The sequence below is a fragment of the Pogonomyrmex barbatus genome, unplaced genomic scaffold, assembly GCF_055798465.1.
Source record: "Pogonomyrmex barbatus isolate J1 unplaced genomic scaffold, ASM5579846v1 scaffold1, whole genome shotgun sequence".
NCBI classification, from domain to species: Eukaryota; Metazoa; Arthropoda; class Insecta; order Hymenoptera; family Formicidae; genus Pogonomyrmex; species Pogonomyrmex barbatus.
Genome location: NW_028297098.1, coordinates 728,405 through 737,100, shown reverse-complemented (window position 1 = coordinate 737,100; position 8,696 = coordinate 728,405). Strand labels below are relative to the sequence as shown.

General features: G+C 37.0%; 1 long non-coding RNA gene across 1 annotated transcript; it reads left to right on the top strand.

The window, feature by feature from the left end:
* Positions 1 to 2: 2 nt before the first annotated feature.
* On the top strand, positions 3 to 757 carry LOC148937938 (uncharacterized). The gene is made up of 2 exons (XR_016140695.1): positions 3 to 143; positions 373 to 757. It is a non-coding gene; the product is annotated as an uncharacterized LOC148937938 (long non-coding RNA).
* Positions 758 to 8,696: the final 7,939 nt, after the last annotated feature.

The window sequence follows — 8,696 nt, the reverse complement described above, 5'->3', positions numbered from 1 at the left end:
GTGTACTATATACTTACTTCACTTTTTCAATATATAAAAAAGAACGCAGTACAGCTGCGAAGAAGTGATGCTTGACAGCAATCGAGGTGACATCTACAAACTGTAGGGATTATTCAAATCTCAGATTTTTTTAACGATAACAGGTACAATCCGAATAATTTTAATATTTTTTGTAATTAAAATTTTCATACTTGTTATCTTTTTTCTTTATTATTAAATTATATATATATATATATATATATATATATATATATATAATTTAATAATAAAGAAATATATATATATAATTTAATAATAAAGAAAAAAGATAACAAGTATGAAAATTTTAATTAATATATATTTAATATATATATATATATTTCTTTTTAAAAGATATAGCAGTTATGCGGCTGTAAAGAATAAAACTCTATTTCATCCTTCTTCCTCACGCTGAAGAAAGAAGATTGAATGATGATTCAATTATTTATGGATTCTTTATGAAATCTATTGGATTTCTTTATGCTTCATTAGATTCGATATTTCATACTTACGGAAATGTCGCATATTGTCATCTGGCCGCTTGGTTGGCTGGATGTGACACAGCCGAATTTTAAACAACATCAGCTATGCCGACATCTTGCCTTCTAAACGTCCAGTTAAGAAAGAAAAAGAAGATCATGAAGAAATATCGAATTGTATAACAAGTCTTGAACAACTTATAATCCATATCAGATTATATGCAATCTATAATTTTATATATGCTGTGTTTTATGTCGAATGTGTATTTTATTTTATGCATCCTAACTCTTATAATATTTATAGCATCAAGTAGCATATAATAGTTCAAATTTTCATATTAAAATATTTTATTGTTAAATGATTGAATATTTATCTTTTATCTAACAAATCTAAAATTCTGAATAATCTTAATATACTCGTACTTACTTACTTAATTGATGATATGTCCGGGAGTTGCATTCAAATTCCGTCCATCATTTTTCTAAATTCCAAAAGAAAAAGGAGGAAAAATTCATAAGTAAGTAGTAAAGTGTTCACAATCGAAATGTTCACAAAACAAAATGTCAAATTTACTCAAAGTATTTACTCGAACACTCAAAAGCACCTGTATCTGTACGAGGCCGAAGGTTTGCCAAAGAACTGATAGCGTGGGCGTCGATACCTTTGAAGAGACATGGACGCAAGGACGTGATATGTACTCGCGTACACCAAGAGCTACCTTTGAGGAGGGGGTTCGAAGTCCTCTGCCTTCCCGACTCCATTGGCTGAAGTCGCAACGTTTAGGGGCCGGCCTCTTTTCACGCCGTTCTCCATCGCTTTCCGTTGTTCCATCGAGGGTCAGAGCCAGAGGTGTTAATGAAGCGCACTGCATTCTCGCGCACCTACACCTATTGACATTTCTCGAAATCCTCGTGATTGACGCTGTCATTGTTCATCAGTAATATCGATTTTTTTTTAAACTAGAAAAAGCAGTAATCGAAAACATGAATGAAAAAGACAATATGAACAAAAAAAAAAAAGTACAATCTCGTTCTTCTGTAAACTGTAAATAATTTATCTAACTCTTATAAATTAATATAATGTAAGTTAATTAATCCCGTAATCCACATTAATTATTTATTCATTGAATTCAAATAAATTCAGCTTTTTAACGAAGTCTAAAGAAGAAAAAAATTTATTTCGTGATATACAAATTAACAGCGGCCTTTATATTGTGGCGAATTAACTTTAATTTCTGAAAATTTTCATTTAAATTGAAAACATTAGAAGATTAAAGATTCGCGATTTACGCGACGCCATCGATATTTTGATGCCGATCGATTTGGTGGATCCTCAACCGGAAGCGTGTCCGAAACGCGCTTTTCGATGGGCACTCACTGGAATGAAAATTTCACTCTTATATACGTACAACGCCACTCACGTTCGCGAGATCCTAATGCTCTCCGTGACTTCCGGTACCGGGCGGACTCGCGCGCCACCGAAGAACTCACGTGTCGCTGTCGATGACCGGATATGGCGAAGAAACGGACGACCAAATCGCTCCGGCGGGCGTTCCATCTTCATGCGAATCACGCGTAACCCGTGTACCAAATACCGAGCACCGGCCGGTGACATCATATCCATTGTGTACATTCGCGTTCGCGGTTTATTTTGCGCGCACATCTTCGCCTAAGATGACCGTCGTCATTGCCATTCCACCACGATGGATTCCATTACGAACGGCGCCGGTTATTGAAGCCGATACGATTTCGAATTTCGACGCTTCGAACATGCGAAAACATTCTTCACGCTTACTTAACGATGACTCCTCTCTTCTCCTTCAATTCTGATGAAATCTGTCGAGATGATTAATTACGCGACTTTGATCCTCGATCGTGAATTATTTTGCGAGAAAAGAGAATTGTTCGATCTTCTTCGAGACGAATATCAGACGCAAAATTGATAGGAGGATAATTGCTGCTGTTTGCACAAATTTTGATTTCTTTCACTTTCTCTTGCGGCAAAATAAATTTCTTCCTCACGTTTTTTTCGAACAGCGATCGAAAATTCCTTGTCTCCGATGTTAAAGCGCCAGATTTTGTGCGATTTATGATTCGTATTATTTGTTTTTCCCAAAAATCTACTCTGCTAGGAAATTATATGTAAATACCCAATATAAATGCAAACTAACTATGACTACATTTAACATTATAATTCCCCATTCAATAATATAAATGTAAATACGTACGTGTTATACGTAACAATTACATTGCAGAGTGAAAAATTGCAACATTAATATAATGTTACCGTTATTATAATGTTACCGTTATTTTGTATTTAGTAAATAACAAATAGCAGTTCTTACAAATTTACATTTTCATATTCCTCATGAATCGCATATGAACGGTGCAAATTGCAAATGTCGAGCCACAAAGCATAATTTGGCGTTACCAGTTTTACCCGCATTGATCATTCCGCATCGCAATTGACGGAATGCGACGAATTTACATCGCGCGAATTACGTGCGATTACGCCGTATCCTCGCTTGTTTTTACGTAACAACTGGAGCTGGAAATCTATTCAAAATTTCTCACGTTCCCGTCGAGTCTTCGGGCACTGTGAAATGAGACTTAGCTCGGTCCCAGTTCCGGTCTGGTCGTCTTGTCGTGTTTTCACTTCCCGCCGTCGTAAGACGACGCGAGGAAAACGCTCTCGTGGGAAATAAAGTATCGTAAATCATGAATGTTTCCATCAGCAGGTGTATATATATATATATATATGCTCGCCCAGACATCTCAGGTAGCAAAAGTATCTGATGCTATCGAACAGCTGTACAAACTTGGCGCCCTGCGCTGCAGAAAGTTTAGGTTTTAACACACTACAGCCGCACGACGCATACTTTAATTGCAAGTAGACCTAATCGACGTCGGACAAGACGCCGATCTGGAAGATGAAGATGTGCTCGCATTTTGTTCGTATTCCAAAAATTATTTTAAAGCAATAAAGCCGAGAGTTCAACCAAATAAAAGTTGAATAGAATGGAATATGGCAACATTCGACAAAGCAGAATCTTAGGTGCCTAATTATGTTTTTATTTTTGAATCTGTATATATGTATGTATAAATTTAAAAATAAAAAGCTTTTTAGGTGTTTAAAATTCTGCTGAATATTGTCGATATTTCGCTCTGTTATCGAAGATAATAATAAATATAAATAATGAATCGGTTAATCGTGCGTGAAATTCGAAGTTCGCTGAAACGAAGTTCATTAACTAAATAATTAATCGTAACACAGACATATAATCCATTTTCGTCGACCAAGATAGATAGACGATCGTAAAAAAATTCAGTGGCGTCGGAGACCAATCTCGACAAGGAATTTCCTCATTGAGTAGCTTTGTATAAATTCTTCGTCTAATTCCCGTCGCAATTTTGATCGACAAAACATAATCCTTGAGTCTTTTTCTTACCTAATAATACTTTTTAATCCTACTTATTCTTCTTTTTTTTTTTTTTTTTCATTATTATTCTTTCTCACAAAGTATCTAAACTGAAAGACTCACCTCGCCAACGTCACCAGAACGAAAACCGCTTCGAGAAACCTCTGAGCAGGACGCTTCGTGACATGTGATCTCCATTTAAAAAACGGAAGCTGCGGCTCGGAAATAAACTCATCCATGGATCGAAGGAGACTTCGTCGTTCAGCGGATGAATTAGTAGGCACTCCGAAGAGCCATCGTGGTGTTCCGTCGCGGAGAAAGTCATCGCCGGTAACAATGACGGCGGCTGCCATCGTCGCCGCCGCCGCCACCACCAACCGTCACCACCACCACTGTCTTCTTGTCCTCATCGTCGTCGTCGTCGTTGGTGCCATATTCACCGGCACGGGAGAGAAAAGGAAGCAAAGGGAAAAAAAAAAAAAAAAAAAGAAGCGCCACTGGAGAGGAACAATTAATTCGTACGCGAAACACGTACGCGCGGACACGCACACGCGAATGACCGTCGCGATGGAACGCGCCTACGCGTTCTCCACCTTCTCCATCCGGTACGGAATATTCGGCTGCCAATCGCGGTGGCTGTACGAGCACGCGGATATAAAATGCGGTGTTGCTCACGACTGCGTGTTTAATTAGAAAAATTTTACCGATAGATTTTCGCGAGTCCGGCGTCCAGCGGTTAGGTCGGCGTTCACTCTTGCGAGCGAAATGAAAAGATGAGGAACGAGACGCCTTGAAGACTACCTTCGTAATAATTTTGATGATTTAAACAAAATTAATCTTCAGATCTGGCCAAATGTTTAAATCCTACAGCAAAATTGTTTTTTTTTTTTTTTTTTTTTTTTTTTTTTCGTGTAGACTTCAACAGACGTTTTGCATGCAATTATTCGGGTTGTCGAATTTCTATTACTCTTGTAACACGTGCCACTGTTGTTGGTGCGAAACGATAAAAAGTAAAACGGAAATAATCGGAAATTATGCCTCGCTATCAGAGTGAATAATACAAATGATATACAAGTGATAAACGCAAAGGCAAGAGATGAATATAGCTGACGGTCTTGAAAATGAGATTTCTCTTCTTCAAAGTTGTAAGGATGACCTTTACGAATATTCTGATACAAAACCTAAATTTTTTTGCGTGATAAAGCGAGCCCGCGATCAATGGGATGCAATCTGTATTGATGACAGAATAAAAAAGGACGAGCTGTTATTTTCAGAATCGCCGTTTTTCACAGCGAAACAATGTACGACATTGAGCGAAGAGGAAGGCAAAGCTCGTAACAGGCGTGTAACAGAGCAGAGATCTCGGTAGAAGTAGGCCGTGCAAATGAGATGGACTCTGTGGAACGCGTTTACTATAACCGAGGCAGCCAGTTGCGTGTTAATTGCAGAACAAGCGGCCACAGTTTTGTAGGGCGCGACGAATGCATCGACGCGAAGGTTCGACGTGAGCGAAGCGGTCGAAGAAGATAATGAAGAAAACGCCACACGGCGATCGGAACGTAAGATCAGTGAACGAGGAAAGGCCTCTTACATTGAAGCGGCTCGATTTTCCGAGAAAATTGGTGCCCGATGGAAAGGTACATTCTGACGGCCGTGATTAGCGTGCCAATAATTAAGGGGGCGGTAATTAACTCTAGTTGAGACTTGAGTGATAATAGGGCGCACCTGCGGTCAACAAGTCGTTTTACAGGGCGCTCATAATTGCGCAGTGTCTCAATTAGCGAAACGTCGATGGAAAAAACTTCCACAGCACGATTTGCACGGAGTCTAATCGCATCTGCGATTTCCTTTCGATTTACAGTCGTATCTACAGTCGACTCCCTCTTATCCGGTCATGCTTTAATCATCGGTCTCCATTTTAACCGATCATATCTCTCTCTTGAGATTTTAAACAAATCTGACACACCAAGCAACAAGAAATTGCTTCATGCCACTGTTAGATAATGCTGTAATAATTTTTTTTTTGCTTTAATTTTCCTTTTTTAGCTGTCTGTATTGTTTAGTTTTTTTATGTAAATAAATGTGCGACAAACATTATATAATATATACAAATTATATCATGCTGCGTGCGATAAAATTATCATAAGCGTTTAAATTAATTTAAAAATGTTATATATATATATATATATATATATATATATATATATATATAATATATTTATTTATTTATTATCTTATAAATGGTATTTTGTACATGTTTCCGATTGAACTAATCGATCATTTCTGAAGTTCAATTCTATAGGATAATAGAGAATCAACTGTAAATATATTACGAATGAAATCTGGAGTCTCACTCGATTTACGACGAATGTAAATCCAAATTAAATTATATAATTCGAGGGACGCCATCTCTTTCCAAGTCCCGACATGTGATACGTCGGTCAAGGAAACAGTCGCGAGACTCCGTCACTCCGTGTTTCGCGAGTCATTTTGCAAATCTCTTGAAGCAACATCACATTAACCAATTAACAAAATGATTATCCACTTAATTCCGATTAGCGATTCGGTCCTCTTCAGGCAGCACGCGCCGTTCCAATTGACACTTCACGTTTAATTTGTTCAGCGGAACGCGGATCAAGTATGATCGAGCATTAAGTCGACGCTAATCATGAAGCAAGACACACCGGGCGCAAGTGCGCTTATGTAACATTTTTATCGTTTTGTATTCAAAACAGGCCTCGTGATACCTTGTCGCCTTCGTGAAGATCCGTCGAAGTTCCGTCGTCGATCGCCGGGGTCGAGAATTGTCCTCGTAATTCAAGTTTTTCCATCTTAATCACATACACAAATAAGAAATTATAATTAAGTAAGAGTAATAAAAAGTAAGAGTAATAAAAAAAGAGTTCGCATGTGTTGAGGCAAAAATCTTTTCTATTTTATTTTGATCTAGTAGAGATTAAATTCTATTTGACGAACATCACCATCGATAGGAGTCTCCAGTTCTTCTCTTTTTTTTTTTTTTTTTTTTTTTTTTCTTTAATTCGCACGAGCGTCTCTGGATATCGAAAAAGCTTTCCTTTATCGTGGCGATACCACACCCGAGACTCGACGCCTTATCGCGATCGGGCGTATGTAAAATCAAACGTCCCGTGATACCGCAATAACACTGTCGGCATGTTTATAAATCCGCGAAGGCCCGATACTCCCCCGGGGCCCGACTTGTCCGATACGAGGAATGCATTGAATGTCGATTGAACGGTCAGCCTGAGAAAACAGAACAAGAATGGATCTGGTGGAAGTCGCGTTTAACCGCTAAACGCGTCCCGAGTATGGAATACACGAATATACAGCTCGAGTATTTTGTAAAACAGAGAGTGAAGAGAAAAAGGAGGATCTCTTGAAGTAGTATTTCGCTTACCTGGAGATTCGAGGCAGCCTCGGGCAGTTTTTTTTTTTTTTTTTTTTTTTTTTAACTTGCGATAGTCGCTCGACCGCGCGCGAATTTCCCCCCTCCCCGAGTTAATTCGTCGGGCGTTTCTTCTTTTCACGAATATTTGTTGAAAGGAAATTCTTCTAACGCGATTTATATATTATTTTTTTCAAAAAAATTCCTAAAATCTTTCTGGCAAAATTCACGTTCTCTCGTATTTCGCGATCACGGCACAGTCACAATCGTATCTCGAGCACGTCGCGGAGATCAGTGCGACGGCACGGCGGCCGCGGATCGTTTTAACGAGGAAATCGTTCTCGCCTTACAGGATGCCGGTGCGTCAATATTGACACATTTCTTACGAAACGCGAGAGAACCGGGCTTTCGCCCATTCCTCTATCTCCGGTACTCTATCCGTGGAATGCCGAAAAAACCCTATACGGCACAGATTCCTGGCAAGTACATTCTTCTCTCACAATTTCTCTGTAAGATCCTCGGATATATTCATAATTATAGTTAACATGCACAACTGAGTATACATATTTAATATATACGTAATATGTATTTAAATGTGTATTAACATTTAAATGTGAACCTTTTAAATATTAATAATTCATTAATTAAATATTGATAATAATAATATATATATATATATATATATATATATATATATATATATAAAATGATTATATATATTAACTAATGTCATTTACAAATATTACAATATTCAATTTCTTTTTCTTTTGGTAATACGACACAGATTCCTCTGATAAGTATATTTTTCTTGCATGATTTCTTGATAAGATATCTCGGATCTGTGTATATATATATATATGTGTGTGTGTGTGTTGATAATTATAATTAACGTATTAAATGTGTATATTTAACACATATAACGATTAACATAGCTATTAGTGTTTAAACACAAACATTTTTAAATATTAATAATAATAAATATAATTATTTTATATATATCAAATCATACTTGATTTCTTTTTTCTGGATTTTTCTGGATCTAGAAAAATTATATTTGTCTGCATAATTTGCAGACAAATTGTTATAGTTGACAATGTAATTTACGTTACGCGAGTGAGACTTAAATAATGTCATCGTTGTAACAAACATGGAAGTGTTGTTCAGGAAACAGGAAATTGATTCGGTGAACAAAAGATTTGTTGGATAACAAAGACTATTCCGTTTCGATTAAACGTAAAAAACGTAATCAGATATCGATAAAACTTGATTTTAATAAAATTTAATAAAAAAGAAAATGTAAGTATTGATACGTCAGTATATACAAGTTTAACCCATATGATAAATATAAAAATAATGCCATTAAATGCTCCTATT